This window comes from Silene latifolia, chromosome 6 (genome assembly GCF_048544455.1).
Source record: "Silene latifolia isolate original U9 population chromosome 6, ASM4854445v1, whole genome shotgun sequence".
Taxonomy (NCBI): Eukaryota; Viridiplantae; Streptophyta; class Magnoliopsida; order Caryophyllales; family Caryophyllaceae; genus Silene; species Silene latifolia.
In genome coordinates this window covers 109,579,829-109,602,875 of record NC_133531.1, presented here as the reverse complement: position 1 = coordinate 109,602,875, position 23,047 = coordinate 109,579,829, and the positions used below count along the sequence as shown (strand labels likewise).

The window sequence follows — 23,047 nt, the reverse complement described above, 5'->3', positions numbered from 1 at the left end:
GAGTGCACGAGTGTGTCTGGAGCTTTTCAGGGATCGGCTCGGGGGAGTTATTCTCAGGGACCTGCTCAGAGTTATGCGAGTAATAGACCGTCTGGGTCATGGTCTAACCGGGGAAGTCAGAGCTATCAGGGTGGAGGTAACCGCAATGGTGGTAATTCTTATCAAAAACCAGCTACGAACAACAACAACAACAACAACAACAATCAGGGGTCGGGTGCTAAGCCGACCACATCAGCCAGTACTGTCCAGGGAGGTGGACAGAAGACCAGTGGAAACCTGTTCATGATGGACAAGAAAACAGCTGAGGAGGATGCCCATGTTATCACTGGTACTTTTATTGTTAACGGTATTCATACCTTTGTTTTGTTTGATTCGGGGGCTTCTCAGTCGTTTGTATCTTCGATTCATGTTAAAAGGTTGGGTCTGAGAGTATATGAGTCTGTGAGTGAGAAAGTTTTTATACCTTCGGGAGAGTCTGTATCATGTGGGAGGTTGTTTAGAGATGTGTCTATGATAGTTGGGCAAGTTGATCTGCCTGTAGACTTGCTAGAGTTTCCTTTTGACGGTTTTGAGATGATAGTTGGGATGGATTGGTTAGGAAAGTATAAAGCTAAGATAGACTATCATCAAAAGAAAGTGTCTTTGAGAGGGCCTAAGGGTGTTAGTGTGTCTTATCGTGGGTTTCTAGTCAAACCCAAAGTTAAGTTGATTGCAGCTGTCACCTTGAAGTCTTATCTGAGGAAGGGATGTCCTTTGATCTTGTGCCATATGAGAGATGATCGGATAGAGAGTCCGACAGTTGATCAGATACCGGTGGTGGGAGAGTTTGCAGTTGTTTTTCCAGAGGAGATTCAGGGGTTGCCACCGAAGAGGGAGATAGATTTCACCGTTGAGTTGAAACCGGGGACGGGGCCAATCTCTAAGGCACCGTACCGGATAGGTCCTAAAGAGATGGAGGAGCTCAGGAAGCAGTTAGATGATCTGATAGAGAAGGGATACATTAGACCTAGTGTATCGCCGTGGGGAGCACCAGTTCTTTTTGTGAAGAAGAAAGATGGGAGTTTGAGGTTGTGCATAGACTAGAGAGTCGAACAGAGTGATGAAGAACAAGTATCCTTTGCCAAGGATAGATGACCTGTTTGATCAGTTGAGTGGTGCATCAGTCTTTTCCAAGATTGATTTGAGGTCGGGGTACCATCAGGTGAAGATTAGAGAGGTGGACATACCAAAGACAGCTTTCACGTCGAGGTATGGCCATTATGAGTATGTAGTGATGCCGTTTGGGTTATCTAATGCACCGACTGTGTTTATGGATTTGATGAACAGAATATTCAGACAGTTTTTGGACAAGTTTGTGGTGGTGTTTATCGATGACATCTTAGTCTACTCTAAGACTAAGGAGGAGCATCTGAGGATCGTGTTACAGACTTTGAGGGAGCATGAGTTGTATGTTAAGCTGTCCAAATGTGAGTTCTGGTTAGAAAACGTTGCTTTTCAGGGGCATGTGATCTCTAAGGAGGGAGTAGCTGTGGATCCGGCGAAGATTGAGGCAGTGACAAAGTGGGAAGCACCAAAGAATGTTGCTGAGATTAAGAGTTTCTTGGGTTTAGCTGGATACTATAGACGGTTCGTGAAAGATTTCTCCAAGATAGCTAGACCTATGACAGCCTTGATGAGGAAAGAGAACAGGTTTCGTTGGGATGAGAGTTGTGAGAAGGCGTTCCAAACATTAAAGGAGCGTTTGACAACAGCTCCTATCTTAGTATTGCCTGAAGGGATCGAGAACTTTGAGGTTTATACAGATGCATCAAAGAATGGGTTAGGATGTGTGTTGATGCAGAACGGTAAGGTGATTGCCTATGCTTCTAGGCAATTGAAGCCGTACGAGGAGAATTATCCTACACATGATCTAGAGTTGGGTGCAGTGGTGTTTGCTCTCAAGATTTGGAGACATTGCCTTTATGGGGCGACCTTTAAGGTATTTTCAGATCACAAGAGTCTCAAGTACATCTTCACTCAAAAGGAGTTGAACATGAGACAGAGGAGGTGGATAGAGCTGATTGGCGATTATGACATGGATATTATCTACCATGAAGGGAAAGCCAATGTTGTTGCAGATGCCTTGAGTAGGAAGAGTGTACATTCCCTGTGTACAGCTCTATCTTTGATGAGGTTGAGAGACGAGGTGGGGAAGTTTGGGATACATATGATACAGAGAGGGGATGCTGTGGGAGATTTGATTCGGCTGATCTTTATGATGATATTCGAGGTAAACAAGGCTTGAGATCCTAAGATGGTTGAGTGGAGAGCTGGAGTAGAGAAAGGGACAGTGTCCCGATTTTCTATTCATACAGATGGTAGTTTGAGGTTCGATGGTAGGTGGTGTGTCCCTAATGATGAGGAGCTGAAAAAGACAATCATGACAGAGGCACATTGTACGCCGTATTCAGTACATCCGGGTGGTGACAAGCTATACAAGGATTTAAAGAACACGTTTTGGTGGCCTGGGATGAAGAAAGAAACAGCAGAGTTTGTGGCCCGTTGTTTGACATGCCAGAGAGTTAAAGGGGAACAGCGACGACCACAAGGTAAGATTCAGTCTTTAGAGGTACCTGAGTGGAAGTGGGAATCCATTTCTATGGATTTTATCGTGGGTTTACCAAAGAGTCAACAGGGTAATAACATGATATGGGTGATAATGGATCGACCGACCAAGTCACTCACTTTGTTCAATGAAAGATACATGGACTAAGGCACAATTGGCTATGGCTTATCGAAAGAATGTGCTAAAGTTACATGGAGTCCCTAAGGACATAGTGTCTGACAGAGATGCGAGGTTTATATCACGGTTTTGGAAAGAGTTGCAGGAATCTTTGGGAACAACTTTGAAGATGAGTACGACATTTCATCCTGCGACAGACGGTCGGATCGAGAGAACAATCAAAACTCTTGAGGATATGTTACGAGCTTGTTTGATGGACTTTAGTGGTAGGCGGGAACAGAGGTTGGATTTGTGAGTTTTTTCTTACAACAACGGCTATCACACTAGTATTGGCATGGCACCGTTTGAGGCTTTATATGGGAGGAGATGTCAGAGTCCGATTTGTTGGGACGCAGTCTTTGATCGAGGCAAAGTGGTTCTAGGACCAGAGATGGTACATGAGATGGTTGAGCAGATTAAGATGATCGGGGAACGGATGAGAGCAGCTCAGGATAGGCAAAAGAGTTATGCAGATCTACATCACCGGGATATAGAGTTTCAGGTTGGGGATAAGGTTCTTCTGAAAGTGTCTCTTATGCGTGGGGTTATGAGATTTGGGAAGAAAGGTAAGCTGAGTCAGAAGTTCATTGGGCCCTATGAGATCTTAGAGCGAGTTGGGGAAGTTGCTTATCGTCTGGCTCTACCTGCTGCGTTAGAGAGAGTGCATAATGTGTTTCATGTATCGCAGCTGCGGAAGTATGTGAGTGACCCGTCACATGTATTAGAGGCAGAAAGCTTAGAGCTAGATGAGTCTTTATCATATCTTGAGGTACCTAAGCAAATTCTTGACCGGAAGGTTAGGAAGACTAGGAGTGGTGAGATAGTTTTGCTTAAGATCCTTTGGTCTAACCACGAGACTGAGGAAGCTACATGGGAGGCAGAGGAGGCCATGAGAGAGCGCTACCCTTTCCTTTTTTATCAGGTATGTTTGGTTACGAGGACGTAACCTTGTTTCTTTTAGGGGGGTAGGAGATGATCGCAATGAGTTTTTAAGAGCTTTATACCCTTTTTATGTTGTGTCGGTATGGTTGTTGTCGTTTGAGTCGGGCTGAGTTTGAGTTAGTAACATGTTTTATGTTGAGTTTTGTTTTGTTGTTGAGTCGGGAATGCGTAGTGTGAGTCTTTGTTTTGTTGTGGTTTGAACTTCGGGGACGAAGTTCTTTTAAAGGAGGGAAGACTGTAATACTCCGTATTTATAAGTCTCTGGGTACTCTATCGAGTAGGCCTTACTCTGTCGAGTAAGGGTGAGTTGCGTTTTAAAATAGTTTCTGACCTGTTGGGTACTCGATCGAGTAACTATGATACTCGATCGAGTAAGGGGGTACTCGATCGAGTACCTTAGCTACTCGATCGAGTAGCCGGTTTACGGGGAGTTATTTCTCGGGTTTTGTTAATTATGAGGTATATAATCTTTTCCGTCATTGTTCTAAACACTTTTCAAAACCTAATTTACTGTCAAAAGAGAAAGCAAAGTACGTTCATCACCTTAATCGCATTGTTAGCAAATCCCGGAGTTTGGAAGGTCGGATTTCATCGTTCTTTATACCGTTGTGATCCTTGCGTCAAGGGTCAGACCTATATACCATTTTTATAATGTTTCTTTAAAGTTGGTTAAACCCTAATTTGGGAATTGGGGGTTTTGTAGTATGTTATGCTTGGTAGTGATTGTATGTTTGTATGTTAGGAGGAGGATTCGTAGAGGAAGCTTTTTTATATCAGCTGTGAGATCATCTGATTGTTGTGCTTTCCAGGTAAGATTTCCCTACTCAGTATTAGTTACATAATGTGTGGTGATTGTGTTGTAATTAGTGCTTGTTGATTGGTTTCGTAACGGTTGTTGATTGATTGTTGTTGATGGATGTGATTGTTTGTCTCTGGTTCTCGAGATGCTTTCTCGGCTGAGTGGAGTCACTTGCGGGAGTGGCTTCACGCCCTAGTTTTGCCCTCCGTGGAACCCGCCACGGGAGGGGATGTGCACATTAATGGGACAGGGTTATCGCTCGGTATGATGAGCGGGGCTTAGGTGGAACGGTGCGGTCCCCCATGGCGAGTGGCTGGTCCAGTGGACGATCGGTGACGGAGATGAAGTGGAGTGGATGATTGTGTATGATTGTATGAGCTGTATTATTTTTACATTCCGTTGGTTATATGATTTATGTAAATATAATCGACCCGATTATTGTTTTAAAACTGCGGTGATCCATTCGGGGATGGTGAGCGAGATATTGAGCGAGGTATGAGATGATCTTGGGATAGCCGGGATGTGCCACGATCGATGATAGAAGTCTTCATTTGTAGCTTAGTAGTTTTCATGACATTTCAGTTAGATCAGTAAACAGTCAGTTTGAGAACATGTATTTGTACTTTTGGTTTTGGTTTCGAGATTGTAACCTTTCACTAAGTATTTCTATTTAAACGTTGTTTCTCTATTGTTTATTTGATTATCATTGCCTCGGGTAACCGAGATGGTAACATCCTTATACCTGGGTGGTCCTGGTAAGGCACTTGGAGTATGGGGTGTTACATTAGGGTTTCGAACCGTGGGCTGAACCTTGTACCTTGACGATTGGGAGGCTCGTAGAGTAAGGTTATATCATGGCATTAGAAATATGTGTGATTCATTTATAAACTTACAATAAGTAGGAGAGAGTGTTGAACCTAGAACATGGTCACTTGTGGAATTTAGTAATGAGTGTATAAGACCGTATTTTTGAGATTGATAGTTGAACTTCGGGACGAAGTTCTCTTTTAGGGAGGGTGAATGTAACAATACGGAAGTTTAGGAAAAAGGAAATACGGAATGTGAGAAAATAGTGAGAGTTGTGAGGAAGTAGTGAGAGTTGAACACCGAACTTTGGGAAGAAAGTACACATGAGATTTGCGGAAATAGTCGGAAAGGGAAGAGTGAGGTGAAACTTCGGGGACGAAGTTTATTTTAAGGGGGAAAATTGTAATACTCCGTATTTAATAATTATATAATAATAACATTTTATTATATTTAGCGAGTTATGTTGAGACAGAATAATATAATAATAATAATAATAATAATAATAATAATAATAATAATAATAATAATAATAATAATAATAATAATAATAATAATAATAATAATAATAATAATAATAATAATAATAATAATAATAATAATAATAATAATAATAATAATAATAATAATAATAATAATAATAATAATAATAATAATAATAATAATAATAATAATAATAATAATAATAATAATAATAATAATAATAATAAGTTGTAATTATAATAATAATACGTAATACGGCACATGTATAATATATCTATACTATACTCACCTTATATACCCTTATCCACCCATCAACCTTATCCTAACACAATCTCACAATATCCACCAAAATCCTAGAGAGAAAGAAGAGAGGAAAAAAAGAAGAAAGGGAGAAAAAGGGAAGATCGTCTTTTGTCCCTCCGCCTCGAGATCGTAAGGTAAACCATCTTAAACTAGTTTTTATATTATTTAATTAAGACCATTGACCCTTCTTGACCCCGACTCATCTTTGACCCATGTCTTTGACCACAGTTGACCGTGTATATGGGCGTGATGCGACCATAATTGGCGCATATTTAGCCCCCGAATTACCATTGTTTCTATGCTTTTTAGTGTCTATTTGGGTCATTTCTTATCTTTAGTTCTTTGTTTTGCATATTCTTTGAGATTTTGATCCCTTGGTAGGAAAGGAGTAAGAATCTTGCATTTTCATGGCAAAACAAGGCTAAATTGATCATATTCAATGACCAAGCATCAAGGAGAGACAAGACTAGAAGGCCTTTGTACATAGCATAGTAGAAGAGCATTGTTGAGAAAAGGATCCTTGAGTCCCCAAGGAAATCCCCAAGAAATTCATGAAGAAAAGGGAAGAAAAAGAAGAAGGAAAGTTGCTGAACTACAATCCGAACGGATTGTAGAGAATCCGTCCGTCCTCGCCAATCCGAGCGTCCCGCAAAGGAATCCGCTCGGATTCCCCTCGCCTTGATCCGAGCGTCTTGCCCAAGAATCCGCTCGGATTCCTCAGCCCAGATCCGGCCGTCCCGACTCCCACCCGCACGGATTGCAGCACAGCACGTTTTTATTCCTCAAGCATCGATAAGAGAAGCCCTTCTCTCGGATAATCCCGGAGGCTCCTTGCTCAACTTAAAAAGTGTAATTACTAGTTTAGCCCTTAGTTAACCCTAATGCATCCTCCCTAATTTTCACTATAATTACCCATTAGTCTAATTAGAGGAGCATGTTCTTCTTATCAATAATTAGTGTAGTTAATATCAATCAAATCTCTCTTCAATATTGTAATCAAATATTAATCAAGTTTTAATCCAAGTTTTAGTTCTTTAATCTCTCTCTTGTTCTTACTTTATTTTGGGTAATTGAAGATTATTTGGGTTATTGTTGGGAGATTGACAACCTCTCAATCTAGGATTCAAGTACTTCTATTATTCTTGCTTTATTATTGGAATCATTAGTAGGTATAATCTCTTAATCCCTTTCTAATTATTGCTAATTACTTTCATTTATTCATCATGTTTCATTATGTTAGTATGATTGACAACCTTTCTAGCATGATCAATATGATAATGAGTGAGTAGTCTCTTAGCTAGGGTTTAATGGGTGATTAGGGGAAACCAACATGGGGAATGATTCATGCTTAAATTAATATGCTTTCATATCTTATTTGCTTGCTTGTTTTGATCTTAATACATGCACATGTTATATTTGATGAAATGCTAAGCCTATGAATCCTTGCATTTACTATCATCTTCTATCCTTTCAACTTGACTTGTAAGACATAACCCAACTCGAGTCTTGTTAGACCATGCATGTGTTAAGTAGGGAAGATTAAGTCGACTTTTAGGTGTTGTACAATCCAAGAGATTCCTCAAAGGACCCAAACTTTCCTAGGATTGTAAGATATAACCCAACTCAATCCATCACAACAATAATTGCTTGCTTATAATTTGAGAACATGTTTGTATGATCATATCCCATGATTCCCCTATGAACCCATGACACCCTAGTGCTTTTAATCAATTGTTTACACCCTTATTTTATTTATCTTGTTAGTTTATTTTCATTGCTATTTTAGTTTAGTAACCTTCTACATCAACCCAATTTGTGACACCCCTAGACACCACTAGTTACAATAGAGTCTTCATTTCAATACCCGTCCCTTGGGATCCGACCTTTACTTGCCTCTTTACTAATTGTAGAGTTGTTTGTGAAGTATAAATTGTGTTTTGTATCGACCATTGACCAACGACCACATATGCTTAATTGTGAACACGAAATGGCTCCGATCAAAAATGGCGCCGTTGCCGGGGACGGTGTTTAATTGATTTAAGATTTCTTTTGTTGTTATTAGTTGTGTCTTTCTTCACCTTGGGGAAGTAAAACTCCTCAAGGTTTGTTCTAATTGTTTTTGAGTTGTTTGATATTTTGCATGTCTAGAAGGTTACAAAGAGATTTGTTACCTTTTGACCGTGAAATCGAAAGAACCTTGACGAATAATAGGAGACTTGTTAGGAGGAATTTGGGAGGTGTTGGTGAAGTTGTTCAACCCACTAGTGAGTTTGTCAATCCCTTTGCAATAGAAGGAGAAGAGAACCCATTAAACAATACCACACAAAATCCACCTACAATGCCTAAATTCTCGTCACACTCTATACCCACCGAGGAGGATTTACCAAATGGTACTCCTACCCCACAACATCTTACCGGAAACTTTATTGCCAAGTCCGCCTTCATCCAACTAGTTGAGAGGAGCCAATTCGGGGGAATGCCTAGTGAGGACCCTCATTCTCATATGGAAACATTTTGTGATTATTGTGAAGCTATCTCTCAAACGGGCGTGACTCAAGACCAAATAAGATGGGTCTTATTTCCTTTTTCGTTAATCGGCACCGCAAAGCAATGGTTGAAGGGCCTTGATAAGGCCACCCTTGGAATAGATTCTTGGAAGAAGCTAGCTCTAGCTTTCTACAAAAAATTCTACCCAGCGGAAAAGACCAATATGCTAAGAGCTCAAATTACGGGTTTTAAGCAAAGGGATGAAGAATCTTTGTATGAAGCTTGGGAGCGGTTCAAAGGTATTTGTCGCTCATGTCCTCACCATGGACTTAGCGAATGGTTTTTAGTGCAACAATTTTGGAATGGTTTATATGAAGATTCAAGGAACATTCTCAATATGGGATCAAATGGAATGTTCACCGAAGTTGATGACAATCAAACATGGAACAAGATTGAGGAAATGGCGGTCCATAATTCGCAATATAGTAGGCCTCGCAAGGCTACTAGAGGAGGAAAGTATGAAGTGGACACCGTTACTCAATTGGGTGCTCAACTTAGTGCTCACATTGACACAATCAACTTGAAGTTTGAACAAGCTATGGCTAGACTTGAGGAAAACTCAAAATCATCAAAGCATCATGTCAATGCCATGACGGCATCCTCATCAATCCCAAGCGGGATATGTGAGAATTGTGGAACCTTGGGTCATGACTCAAGTGAGTGTAGGGGAACAACCGAACAAGTTAATGCTTTCCAAGCTTACAAAAGTGGTACCCCTTATTCAAATTTTTACAATGAAAACACCAAGTTCCATCCAAATCTCTCATACAAAAGCCAAAATGTTCAAAACCCTCAAACAAAATACACTCCACCACCCATGAGAAATCAAAATCAAAGACCCTTTTTCAATCAAAACCAAGGTTACCAAAATCAAAATCCATACAATCACCACAATGACCAAGGTTTTGATGTCCAAAAAGCGGTCCTCCAAATGCAAAAGAATCAACAAGAATTTTTCACCCAAATGCAAAAAGATAGCCAAGCAAAAGACACCACCATCAACAACATTCTAGCTCACACCAAGATGTTGGAAACACAATTAACTCAACTAGCATCTTCTAGCTCACAAAGACAAAAGGGGCAATTACCACCTCAAGGTAATCCCCCTAGACATGAAACGGTTAGTGCCATTCACTTGAGAAGTGGTACAAGGTATGAAGAACCGAAGGAGCAAGTTGAGGATGAAGTTGTGAGAGCTAGTGAGAATGAAGTTGTGGTGCAAGGTCCCAAAGAAGGGGAATCATCAAAAGAAGAAAGCTCAAAGAAAAATGAAGACAAAGCCAAAGAAAAGGAGCCCATTGTGATTAGACTTCCTTTTCCAAGTCGTCAAGCCAAGCCTAAATTTGATGATCAACTTGGGAAGTTCATGGAGATTGTGAAGAACTTAGAAGTCTCAATTCCTTTCACGGAATTAATCAATCACGTTCCGGCCTATGCAAAGTACATGAAAGATATCCTCACAAAGAAGAAGTCGATCCGGAAACTTGAGACTATCGCCTTTACTAAGGTGAGTAGTGCAATACTTCAAGGGAGTTCACCTCCAAAATTAAAGGATCCGGGAAGCTTCTCAATACCGTGTACCATTGGCGACACAACGATCAACAAAGCCTTATGTGATCTAGGGGCTAGTGTGAGTGTCATGCCGTACTCGGTAAGTAAAAGGTTGGGAATGGGAGAACTTAAATGTACCAATATCACTCTTCAAATGGCCGATAGATCGACGAAGACACCGCTAGGGATATGGGAAGATGTCCCCGTGCGAATTGGGAAGTTTTTCATCCCGGTGGACTTTGTCATTGTTGATATGGAGGAAGATTCCAACATTCCAATCATCTTAGGAAGACCTTTCCTACACACCGTCGGTGCGGTGATTGATGTGAAACATGGAGAGCTCACTCTAGAAGTGGGAGATGAAAGCATAACTTTTAATCTTGACAAAACCATGAGAGCTCCTCGTTTGCATGAGCCATGTTTCATGATTGATCATTATAGCCGGAAAGATGAGAAGAAGAAATCGGAACTCCAATGGAGGAAGAAAATTGAAGATGCTCCATTCAAAGAGCAAGTGAATTGTGACAAGGAGAGCTTGCAAAGCTCATCAAAATCAACCAAGGAAGAAGATGATGGCCTCATTGGCCAAGAGAAGAAATTGGGAGAGTTGTCTCCATCTAAGCAAGAGATTTTCAATGATCAACTCAATGAAGTTTGTGGTCTTTGGGACGACGAATTTGAAGGGATCTTTAATCCCTACATTGGGCATGCCATCGATCATGATCAACAACAAGAATCACGGTCTATTGAGGACCTCTACCATAACAATGAACAAGCTTTTGATTACTTCTTCAAGGTGTTGAGCAACATCAACAACACCTTGAACATGCCTCCTTGACATCTCATCAAGAATGAGAGTTTGGTGGAGTCCTCCCTAAACCACCACTTGTAAATATTTCTAACTCCCTAACTTACTTTTCAATTTTTGTATTGCATTTTTGTCATTTTTGGATTTATTTTTACTTTGATCAAAATAATTGTCATGAAAAGAGAGAAGTGAGGGAGGGACTAATGATTTTAATTTATGTGTAGTGCTTTACCTTAGTGTGGGGATGGCAATTGCCTAGGCTATTCATGCCTTAGTAGTGCCCCCACAATGAAGAACACAAGATTTGAAAGAAAGAAAGAATGAATGATAAGGGAATGCGTTGGTGCACGGATGGAACTGAATCCGTGTACACAAGGACCAATCCGAGCGGATTCCGAGAATCCGCCGTCTGAGAGAGGATCCGAGCGTCCTGCGAGAAGACGCCCGTCTTGGCTGAGCTGAAATTGCAAAAATTCTTGATGTTGAAGAATCCGAGCGGATTCCGGAAAGACGCCCGTCTCACGTAATCCGTCCGTCTTTTGAAAAAAGACGCCCGTCTTGCAAAAAAACAAAGAAAAATCTCCGGATAAGAATCCGTCCGTCCCGCACGAAATCCGCCCGTCTCATCTCGGAAGAATCCGAGCGGATTCCCTGAATCCGCCCGTCTCTAGGCGGGATTTTTGAAATTTGAAGTGAAGAATCCGAGCGGATTGCGCCTAATCCGCACGGATTGCCCTGCGTCCTAATATTGTCGAGTTCTTTAAATACCCATCCCACCTTCATTCATTCATTCATTCACTCATAAACACTACCCACAACATCAAAACCCTCATCCTCTCCATCTCAAAAACAAAAACCCTCAACAAAACTCACCAAAATCAAATCAAACCATCTTTCAAATAACAAATCAATCACTCCATCTTCATTAACAATCAAAACCAAGCACAAAATCTTCACCTTTGAATTGATTTTTGTTCTCATAAAGGCAAAGCCTTTCACCTTCAAAATCGATTTGGGCATTCTACAAATTGAAGATTTTTGATCTTTTTCTTGGTTAGCTCATCAAATGGCAAGAACAAAGGGAGCAACAAAAGCAAAAGCAAAGGCAACAAAGGCACCAAAGGCTACAACTCTCTCTCAAAGGCAAAAAGCTCTACAAATGAAGAAGGCTTTGGCAATGGTGGTATCAACACCAAGCTTGGAAGTGCAACAACCTCAACAAATTTCTATGGAAGCATCACCCTCTACTCCGGTAATTAATCAACTCTTGCATTATCCAGAGGTAACATTCATTTCCGATTCCCATAGAAATACATTTGTCAAGTTTGCTATGAAACAAATTCAATCCACCAAATTCATATGCCAAGATGCTTTAGAGAAGTTGGGTGTTCTTGAACAAACAAGAGTCTTTTTCAATGCCATGGGTTTAAAGAAATTGTTTGAAATGAAGGAAGTAACATACCCTTCCCTTGTCTTGGAATTCTTAAGTTCTTTAAAAGTGACAAAAGTTGAGAATAGGGAAAATATTGAGTTTCGTCTAGCTAACACTAGTAGACGCATTACCTTTCCGGAATTGGGTGCAATTTTGGGTCTTAGCGATGAACATAAATTTTATAAGCAATATGGGAAGTATGATCCCGAGCCTCTTTGGGAGGCAATCTCCGGGAAGAAATTTGAAGATTTTAAAGCTTGTCGTGCTCTTTTGGTCCATCATCCGGGCATAAGAATATGGCACAAAGTTGTGGGAAATACCATAATTGCTAGGAAAGACACCAATCATTTCACGGGACTCGATTTTATTCTCCTTGAATCAACTTTGAATATTGGAAGAATTCACACCAAGCCTTACAATTCTTTGAGGCTATTGGTTGATAGATGGCTCCATGTAGATAGTGGGAAGAAGGGTCAAACCGTTATTGTTAATGGCGGCCTTGTCACGGTCCTAGCCAAGCACTTTGATCCTAATTTCAATAAGGATAGCAAGTACACGGCTAAGGATGGTGGCCATCTTATTGATATGTCCATCTTGATTAACAAGTTTAAGTGGGTTGCTCACAATCCCCTTGATACCAAGTATGGGTGGCTTACAAGTGAGGCTCGATCATTCACTTTACCCGCAAAGATTTGCCGTCTTAGTGTCCACCGGACCAACTATTTACTTCCCCTATCCAAGGAAGCCGAGTACATCATTCAACAACAAAAGGGTGATCATGAAACCCCCTCCTCTTCCATTGTTATACCACCTTACCCCTATGATTATGAAGAGTTCAAACCGCAAGGAGTTGAAATTGGGAAAGACTATGTAACTCTTCTTATGCAAGCCATGCACAAGCAAGCTTATGAAGATCGGAAGAATGCATATTTGGCTCAATATCCTCCCCTCCTACATCTAGCTAGGCAAGGACTCCTCGATCCATCTTGTTCTTTGCCTAGTTGGGCGGATAGAGAAGCCTTATTTCCGGGTGCATCAAGGGACGTGGTGGAAGACAATGAGGTTGTTGGAAATGATGAGGAAGAAGCAAGTGGAGATGAAGAAAGAGATGGTGAAGATAATGATGAGGAAGATGATGGTGAAGAAAGCAAAGAAGAAAGTGCCAAGGAAAGTGGCAATGTGACCACTTCTCATGAGGGAAGTGGTGATGATAGTAGCATGATGGAAGACTAGCCTTGGAGATTCCTACTCTCCCACGGTTTGTCTATATCTCTTTGTATTTTATTTCATTTTGATCATTGTTGGTTTAGTCCTAGCAACATCAAAGGACTCACACCTCGGTTCCTTTGAGGTGTTCTTTATTGTTCCCATTTTTGAAAATCCAAAATGACAATCTAGTTTCATGCATAGCATAGCATGTGCATGAACTCCCCCATGCTTTGACATTAGCAATAGTGTCTTACTTGGTTTGGGGAAGCTAATGCATACGCAACGGGAGGTAATCTAAATTATCCTCTCCGTCATAACAAAAACCATGCATCATGTAGTATAGCTTAGTGTAGAATTGCATTTAGTATAGAAATCATGCATCATCTTTGCATAATTTCCATCATTTTGGCCATTGAGGACAATGCCCATATTAGTGTGGGGATGGGAATTCTAACACTTAACTTTTATTCAAAAACCATAAAAATTGAAAAATTTCAAAAATCATAAAAATTTGAAAAATTGAAAAACCAAAAACAAGTTCATTTCCTTTGTATATATTGTCTTGTATATATTGTGTTTGTTCATCCTTGTTCACTTTGATTGACTACGCCACATCCGAGACATGAGGATATTGAAGACCGCATGGTATGATCTTTCCAATCTCCTTTTTCCTCTTTATGTTAATGACTATGTGGCTTTATTTTGATTGATGCGGTAAAACAATGTGAACTTAGGATTGCATTTAGAATTATTTGGCATATTAGTTGGTAGAATCATTTGCATTAGGATGTTTATATGTTAGTTGCATCATGGCATGTAGTTGCATGTTAGAAAAACTTTGCGAAACCGTCTACTTGGGAAGCTGGACAAGTGTATATAGGCCCTAGTAGATGCTTTTTATTCTTAAGACTTTGCTTGTTAGAATACTTGTAAAACACCCTAGGATGTGTCATGCTAGTATCCTTTGACCCATGGTTTAAGGCCTAGTCAAGAGTACCTTGTGGTGTGATAACTCCTTGGCTACCGTTTATTCCAAGGTGACCCTTGAAACCATGCATACTTCTATCATTCATCCATGTTCTACCATATTTTTGTCATCAAAGGGAATGGGCACAAAACAAAAAGAAATCAATTTGAGTTCAATGAAATGAAAAGTGAAAGAAAGTTTGCAAAAAATGCATCAAATGAAAAGAGGAGCAAAAATAGAACTCCTAAAACTTCAAATACAAGGCACCCTCGTTACTAATTGGGGTGACTTTGAAAATGTTCAAAAGAAATGCAAAAAGTTGTCAAGTATTGAAATGCCAAAAATCAAAAAGAATGGCAAAGAAAGTGTTCTCAAAAAGTCAAATGCCAAAGAAATTTGGGGGGAAAACAAAAATGAAAGCAAACTCCCAAAATGAAACTCAAATATCTATTGATCCCTTTATCCATCATATCCATTTTTGTGCATGGTAGAGAGGGGACGACCCTTCTTCTTGTCTAGGCAAGAGGGGGAATTCCGCGATCCTCCAGTGTTTCTAACACCATAAGGAGTCTACTCTTGACAAAAGCATTTAACGATTGAGGACAAAGGTACCCTAGCTTGACACATTTTGGAGGTGATTTATTGGTATCCTTCTAGGCTTAGTAGTTTGAACAAATTGCATCTATGAAGGATTGTGTACCCTTGAATTGCTTCCCTTGTAGATAATTTCCGCCACTTAGATGAGGAAAGTGGCTATTCTTTTTGTAGATGCATCCATTATGTGTTTTTGTGTGCTTTAAAGTTTGGATGTGTCGCCATTTTGGCAAGACCCACCTTGCCTTGCAAGAAAGCATCCTACCTCATGGTTGTCTTGTTGTGAGTTGAAGGGGCGGAGTGAGACCCGCTAATTGTCTCATATCGGCTATTATTATTAGGTTAGGTCAGTATTGGTCCTAGTCTTTGTCACCTCTTTGCTCGGGACGAGCAAAGGTTCGGTTTGGGGATATTTGATGCGACCATAATTGGCGCATATTTAGCCCCCGAATTACCATTGTTTCTATGCTTTTTAGTGCCTATTTGGGTCATTTCTTATCTTTAGTTCTTTGTTTTGCATATTCTTTGAGATTTTGATCCCTTGGTAGGAAAGGAGTAAGAATCTTGCATTTTCATGGCAAAACAAGGCTAAATTGATCATATTCAATGACCAAGCATCAAGGAGAGACAAGACTAGAAGGCCTTTGTACATAGCATAGTAGAAGAGCATTGTTGAGAAAAGGATCTTTGAGTCCCCAAGGAAATCCCCAAGGAATTCATGAAGAAAAGGGAAGAAAAAGAAGAAGGAAAGTTGCTGAACTACAATCCGAACGGATTGTAGAGAATCCGTCCGTCCTCGCCAATCCGAGCGTCCCGCAAAGGAATCCGCTCGGATTCCCCCTCGCCAGTCCGAGCGTCTTGCCCAAGAATCCGCTCGGATTCCTCAGCCCAGATCCGGCCGTCCCGACTCCCACCCGCACGGATTGCAGCACAGCACGTTTTTATTCCTCAAGCATCGATAAGAGAAGCCCTTCTCTCGGATAATCCCGGAGGCTCTTTGCTCAACTTAAAAAGTGTAATTACTAGTTTAGCCCTTAGTTAACCCTAATGCATCCTCCCTAATTTTCACTATAAATACCCCATTAGTCTAATTAGAGGAGCATGTTCTTCTTATCAATAATTAGTGTAGTTAATATCAATCAAATCTCTCTTCAATATTGTAATCAAATATTAATCAAGTTTTAATCCAAGTTTTAGTTCTTTAATCTCTCTCTTGTTCTTACTTTATTTTGGGTAATTGAAGATTATTTGGGTTATTGTTGGGAGATTGACAACCTCTCAATCTAGGATTCAAGTACTTCTATTATTCTTGCTTTATTATTGGAATCATTAGTAGGTATAATCTCTTAATCCCTTTCTAATTATTGCTAATTACTTTCATTTATTCATCATGTTTCATTATGTTAGTATGATTGACAACCTTTCTAGCATGATCAATATGATAATGAGTGAGTAGTCTCTTAGCTAGGGTTTAATGGGTGATTAGGGAAACCAACATGGGGAATGATTCATGCTTAAATTAATATGCTTTCATATCTTATTTGCTTGCTTGTTTTGATCTTAATACATGCACATGTTATATTTGATGAAATGCTAAGCCTATGAATCCTTGCATTTACTATCATCTTCTATCCTTTCAACTTGACTTGTAAGACATAACCCAACTCGAGTCTTGTTAGACCATGCATGTGTTAAGTAGGGAAGATTAAGTCGACTTGTAGGTGTTGTACAATCCAAGAGATTCGGCTCCGGGACCCAAACTTTCCTAGGATTGTAAGATATAACCCAACTCAATCCATCACAACAATAATTGCTTGCTTATAATTTGAGAACATGTTTGTATGATCATATCCCATGATTCCCCTATGAACCCATGACACCCTAGTGCTTTTAATCAATTGTTTACACCCTTATTTTATTTATCTTGTTAGTTTATTTTCATTGCTATTTTAGTTTAGTAACCTTCTACATCAACCCAATTTGTGACACCCCTAGACACCACTAGTTACAATAGAGTCTTCATTTCAATACCCGTCCCTTGGGATCCGACCTTTACTTGCCTCTTTACTAATTGTAGAGTTGTTTGTGAAGTATAAATTGTGTTTTGTATCGACCATTGACCAACGACCACATATGCTTAATTGTGAACACGAAATGGCTCCGATCAGGGCGTTTGACCGAGACATTTGAATGGTGTTTGTGCTTTTGGTGACCCGATTTTAGGGTGGGTTTTCACCCTTTTCCACGGCTAACATAGGACAGTGGTGGGGTGGTTTGGGTCGTGGGTTGAGTAAGGAGTATAATGGTTGTCTTAGGTGGCGGAATGGGTGGTGAGTGGTGGTCGGAAATGGGCTGCAAAAGGAGGGTACAGGTGTTGGCTTTGTCGGGTTGTTGTATGTTATTGTTGTCGTGGTTGCTGCCTTGGTTGGCGTCGTGTGGGGGTGGCCGAGGGTTACTGGTGTCGGCAGAAGGAGGGACAGCGGTGGTAGGTGGCAGCAAGGTGGCGGTTGGTTGTTGCTTGTGTGGTTGTTGCGGGTTGTTATTGTCGCTAATTGTTGTTGTTGTGACCGGCTGCCACTGTTATGGGTGCCGTGGTGGTGGCCGGTGGTGGCAGGGGAACGTCATGGTTGTGGTAGTGGCGGCTCACAATTGTGTAGTGGTGGTTGGGTTGAGTCGGGTTTTGGGTAGTTGTATAAGACGGGTTTAATTTGTGTATACGTATTCAATTAGTATAATTATACATATTGGTATAAACAGATTAGTATATTTATATGTATTTGTATATCTATTAGATTAGTATATTTATACGTATTTTTATGATTAGATGAGTATATTTATACGTATTCTTATTATTATCGTATTTTAGAAAATGAGTTTTGTGAGACGGTTTTACGATACAGGCCTAGCTTGTGTAACGGATTGCTTATGCGGATTTGCTGTGAGGTAGGTTTATTCTACTCAGTTTCATTGTTGCATTTATTTATAAAATGAGTCTTTTATCAGTTATCTGCATTGAGTGAGTCGGTAATTGGCATGTTATATGATATATCGTATTTGTTGTGTTGTCTTGTGTGTCGGAGGACATGGTGGTTTGATTGGTTACTTGTTTTGGAGACGTAAGATGGTTGGGAGACCGTCTTGCGCTTAAGTCGCCTCTTGGAGCTTCCCACTCCAAGAGGGATGTGCACATTAATGGCTTGAGTTACGGATGGGCTCGTGTGGTTGAGACACGACGTCTGGCAAGGGATCCGGTTGGCTTTCGGATCCGGTACATCTGGGCGTGTCTCGGTGCCTGTTTGTGGTTATCGGTATGTTTGAGTGTGTCCCGATACCATTGTGGTTGTCGGTATGTCTGGGCGTGTCCCGGTACCGTGGTGGAGGTTGATTGACAGTGGTTCATTCATATCATGGTCATGTTGTATGGTCACACACTCGGGTTGTGTCACACTTTATTTATTTAATGAAACTGACGTTTGTGTGTCAGTGTCCTTGTCACCTATCTCTTTTGCGGTGACCTGTGTCGATCCATATGATATCCTTTGGTCATATGGCGAGCAGGTTAAGTACATGTTATTTGGATAGTACGCGGGAGACGGACGAACTTGATGATATCACGAGACGAGTCTAGTTGGCTAGAAGAGTATAGATGTCACGAGTTGTATTTTATTTATTCATTTGTTTATGTTTATGTAAACCATAAAACAATACATTAATAAAATGTTCTTTGATTGGAGTTTTGAAATCCTACCTCGGAAAACCGAGATAGTAACGCTCCAATTATATTGGCCGGATAGTTGGGGTGTTACATGTAATGAGCCTTATCCTTGTTTTGATTATAATATAACTTATCTTTTCATCAAAAAAAAAAGAACAAGGAAACTAGAATTTTATTAGCTAATAAAATTCAGAACTAGGAAAAATAATTAAAATTTTGAGATAAAAAAAAACTTATTTGTTTTCTATATATTTTTGGTGTTGATTTTCGCAGTACGCATTTTAATCAATACATTACATTAATGACCCTTTTACCCTTCTCATTTCCCCACTTTTTCCCCTAATTTTCTTTTTCCTCTCAAGTGTCTCTAACCTAATCCCACCTTGCAGATCTCATTGCCATTGACGATTAAAACTGAAGTTAATTGACAATTGTTTTAGGTGACTTAAAAAATGCAATTGATGATATTAGGATCATGATTAAAATGTCCATCTTTATTTCTTGAAGTAGGACTTCGTTTTGAATGAAATTCACCAAACATCCATGTTTTTTTCCGCTACAGTTGTTTTTAAATTTCATTTATGTTTAGTTATCAAGGAGGAGTGGCATAGCGGTATCACGGAGGTGGTGATGATGGTGGGCACGGTAGCTGAGGTGGAGGATTACGAAGGGGGTTTGATGGTGTAACGTGGCTGATACAAAACAACGGGGGGATATGATGGTGGTGCGGCTGTCGGTAAGCGGGGATCCGGCGATGGGTGTAGAGCGGTGGAGTGGTGGTTGTACTTGGTGGTGCGTGATGGGTGGCACTATGTAGGTTTCTATTTCGTGGGTTTTTTATTTTTTCTCGAGGTAGTACATTAGGTTTATTTTTTGAGGGGTATGCAAATGAAAAATAATTGACAAAGAGTACTGTATTGAGTAAAATTTGTACTACCAAAATAAATTACGTATATTTTCTATACTTTTAAATTTTACTATATTGTGGAACTTCGAAATAAAATATTTTGGTAGTCAAATAAGGTATTTTTATTAGAGATTTTTTTCATTTTTTTTATGACAAATTATAATTTTGCTTGCAAATTTATAATTACCTTTATGAGTTGCTAAAACGTTTACCAGAAAACTAATTATTTAAAATAAAACAATTTTTTTAGATTTTTGGTAGTATTCTGAAATAGTTATATGTATAATTCAATGTAAAGAATTTATATTTTATTATAAATTTATAAATCACATTTTTTTCCATACACTATGGTTTTTCTTCGAAATATAAATGTGATTTTTTCCCCTTAAATCTAGTAATGTTTGTAGTTAGATTTTTGTATTTAATTTTCTGAAATAAGATATAATTTGTTTCTTTAGATTTTTGATAATTAAGAGGTCCAGTTTTGTTTAACTTATGAGCCCACCCACTTCCTATGATACTTAAAGGTTTAGGGCTTGGTGCGTTTTCCACGTTTGGTATGAGATTAATTATTCGCTTATTAAATCTATTTCCCTCATGAAGGGGTAATACATTACCCACCCTCCCCCATGGGTAATGATTAAGGGAGTAAAACATATCCCCGGTAATCATTACTATTATATGTCAAACCTATTTTCAAGGGACTCATTACCCAACTAATTAACTTCCCAATTAATTATCACCCAATTAAAATTTACCCCCTGATTATTCCATGGATTTCAGGTAATCTTACTACCCGAATGCTAATTATTGTTCCCTGGAAATCATTACCTAAATAACTTGATAATAATTGATCCGAAATTAACTTGAACTCGAAATGATCCCAATCGATGGGATCTAGCATTAATTGTTGCAAAATCTAAATGATTCAAACTGACCTGCCCCGACTCATACTCGATCCGATTGACCCGTCTGCTAAGTATAGTTATGGGTTCGAGGGGTGTTTTTATTACTGTGGAAGCCGTTTTGTGGGTGGGCTGCGCTTTTAGAGCAGCACCTTGTATTAACTCGAGTTCAGGAAAGAGTTAAACCAAGTCTTAAGTTCACATGGGGGACACCACTCGCTGGTTTACCCGATTCGCTTAAGTGGCCAGCTCTAATTAGGCCATATTTTTTTAACATTTTAAATGGAGGAGTTGAATTAAATTGAATGAAATTAGCGAAATCGAATTAAACTAAATAAAGCTGAGCTATAGACACAAATTAAGTAAATGAGAGTGAAAGTTAACCGGAGAAGAACCTTACAATATCACAAAAGTTAGTGAGACTTACGAACCCATTCGGGTAATATATTCTTTCATCTTTTTCTCACCTTTATTCAATCCCACATTAATTTTCCGGGTTGTTTCATATCTTTCTCACCTTTATACAATTTCACATTTGTGATATGTTAAAGGTTGTTTCATGTCTTTCTCATCTTTATTTAATTCCACATTTATGTTGTGAATCATTTGGTTCAAGATGAAGAAAATGAACAGAAAATTCCATATGGTTCTATATAGAGGTATTAGACTCAAAATTCATTATTTTTAAAATTGTTTGAATCAATTTAACATTTGTAAGCAAAAGTATGAAATTTGAAATCAAAGGGATATGGTAGGTATGTATTTTCAAGTTTTAAATTGAAAGGAAAAGTATGAATATAGACTAATAGTTAGGCTCTGTTTGGTAAAACTAACTGAACATGTACCTGAAAACTAAAAAGCTAACTGAAATATGAAAAGGTAGCTGAAAATTAAGAGCTGATAAGGTAATTATATGAAAAAAGTGTTTGGCAAATTAACTGAAAAATTAGCTTATTTGGATGAAATGACGAAAAAGGATATAATAATTAGGCTAATTTAATAACTTATACCTAGAATAATTCCATTTTTTAAAACTTATACCTAAGCTAACTTTTGTTAAAAACTTATACCTAAAATCCTATTTTCTCCCAAACTTAACACCAAATCTCAAAAAAAAAAAAAAAAAAAAAAAAAAAAAAAAAAATTACGCGAAAAGATTATTTTTCCCTTACCAATTATTCCACCCACCATTTCTCATTTTCTCCCACCACTTTTACCCATTAACACCCACATCCATCATAACCAACACATACACCCCTCCTTTTCCCCGGCACCGCCACCCGCATCATTAGTGGCGCCCATCACTGCCCTCATGCCGGCGACCTCCTTTAGCTCCACCACCATCATGTCGAACACTTTATCCTCGCAAATTAAATCCTTCTTCTTCTTCTTCTTCTTCCTCTTCTTCTTCTTCTTCTTCTTCTTCTTCTTCTTCTTCTTCTTCTTCTTCTTCTTCTTCTTCATCATAAATCACATATCTTTTAATTAACATTTGCTTCCACTCCTAATAACTTTACTACTAACTATTTTTCACCCTTTTTACTGCGATGTTTTCACTGCTTTGGCAATTTTTAGTTGGAACTTCCTTTAGTCTTCCCATTTATCCAAGATAGACGAAACCCTTAATTTTTTGCTATTTTGGGAGTTTCTTAGATAACAACTGGGTATTTGTTAATTTTTTATATTTCCCACAAAGTTTTGATTTTAAGGCATATTGATTATCACCCACAGGGAAATTTTTACAGTAAAACTAGAAGAAAAATATGGTACAACTATTGTTTGTGGTGATGTTTGTTGAAGCAGCCGTTGCATTTCTAATGCTGCTAAAATTGGATCTTTGAGAGGGTTAGTAATTAATGAAGAGCTTGGATCAGGTAAAAATGGGTAAAAGTCCGAGCTGGGGCGATGATCACTTGGCCAATGCAACCCCTGAAGGGGGTAGCTTACATGGTCCATGTGGTGGTGCGGGAATACATGGGTTCGGGGGGATTCAACCCCCTCGTCATTAAAAAAAAAAGGTAAAAGTCCTACAACTGAGAAAACAATTTGTGGGGATACGGTATTCGACGAGATGATGGTTGAGCTACAAGGTCGTCGGCAGGAGTGCAGTGATGGGCGCCACCAATGGCACCGGTGGCGGTGTCGACGAGGAGGGAGGGGTGTCGTGGTGTTGGTTATGGTGGATGTAAGTGTTAATTGGTAAAAGTTGTGGGAGAAATGGTGGGTGGACTAATTAGTAAGGGTAAAACAGTCTTTTCAAGTATCTTTTTTGAGATTTGATATTTAGTTTGGGAGAAAATAGGATTTTAGATATAATTTT

General features: G+C 39.3%; 1 non-coding gene across 1 annotated transcript; it reads right to left on the bottom strand.

Annotated features, from left to right (window-relative positions):
• Window positions 1–8,802: 8,802 nt before the first annotated feature.
• LOC141589105 (small nucleolar RNA R71) lies at window positions 8,803–8,909 on the bottom strand. The gene has a single exon (XR_012520058.1). It is a non-coding gene; the product is annotated as a small nucleolar RNA R71 (small nucleolar RNA).
• Between the last annotated feature and the right edge of the window lie 14,138 nt (window positions 8,910–23,047).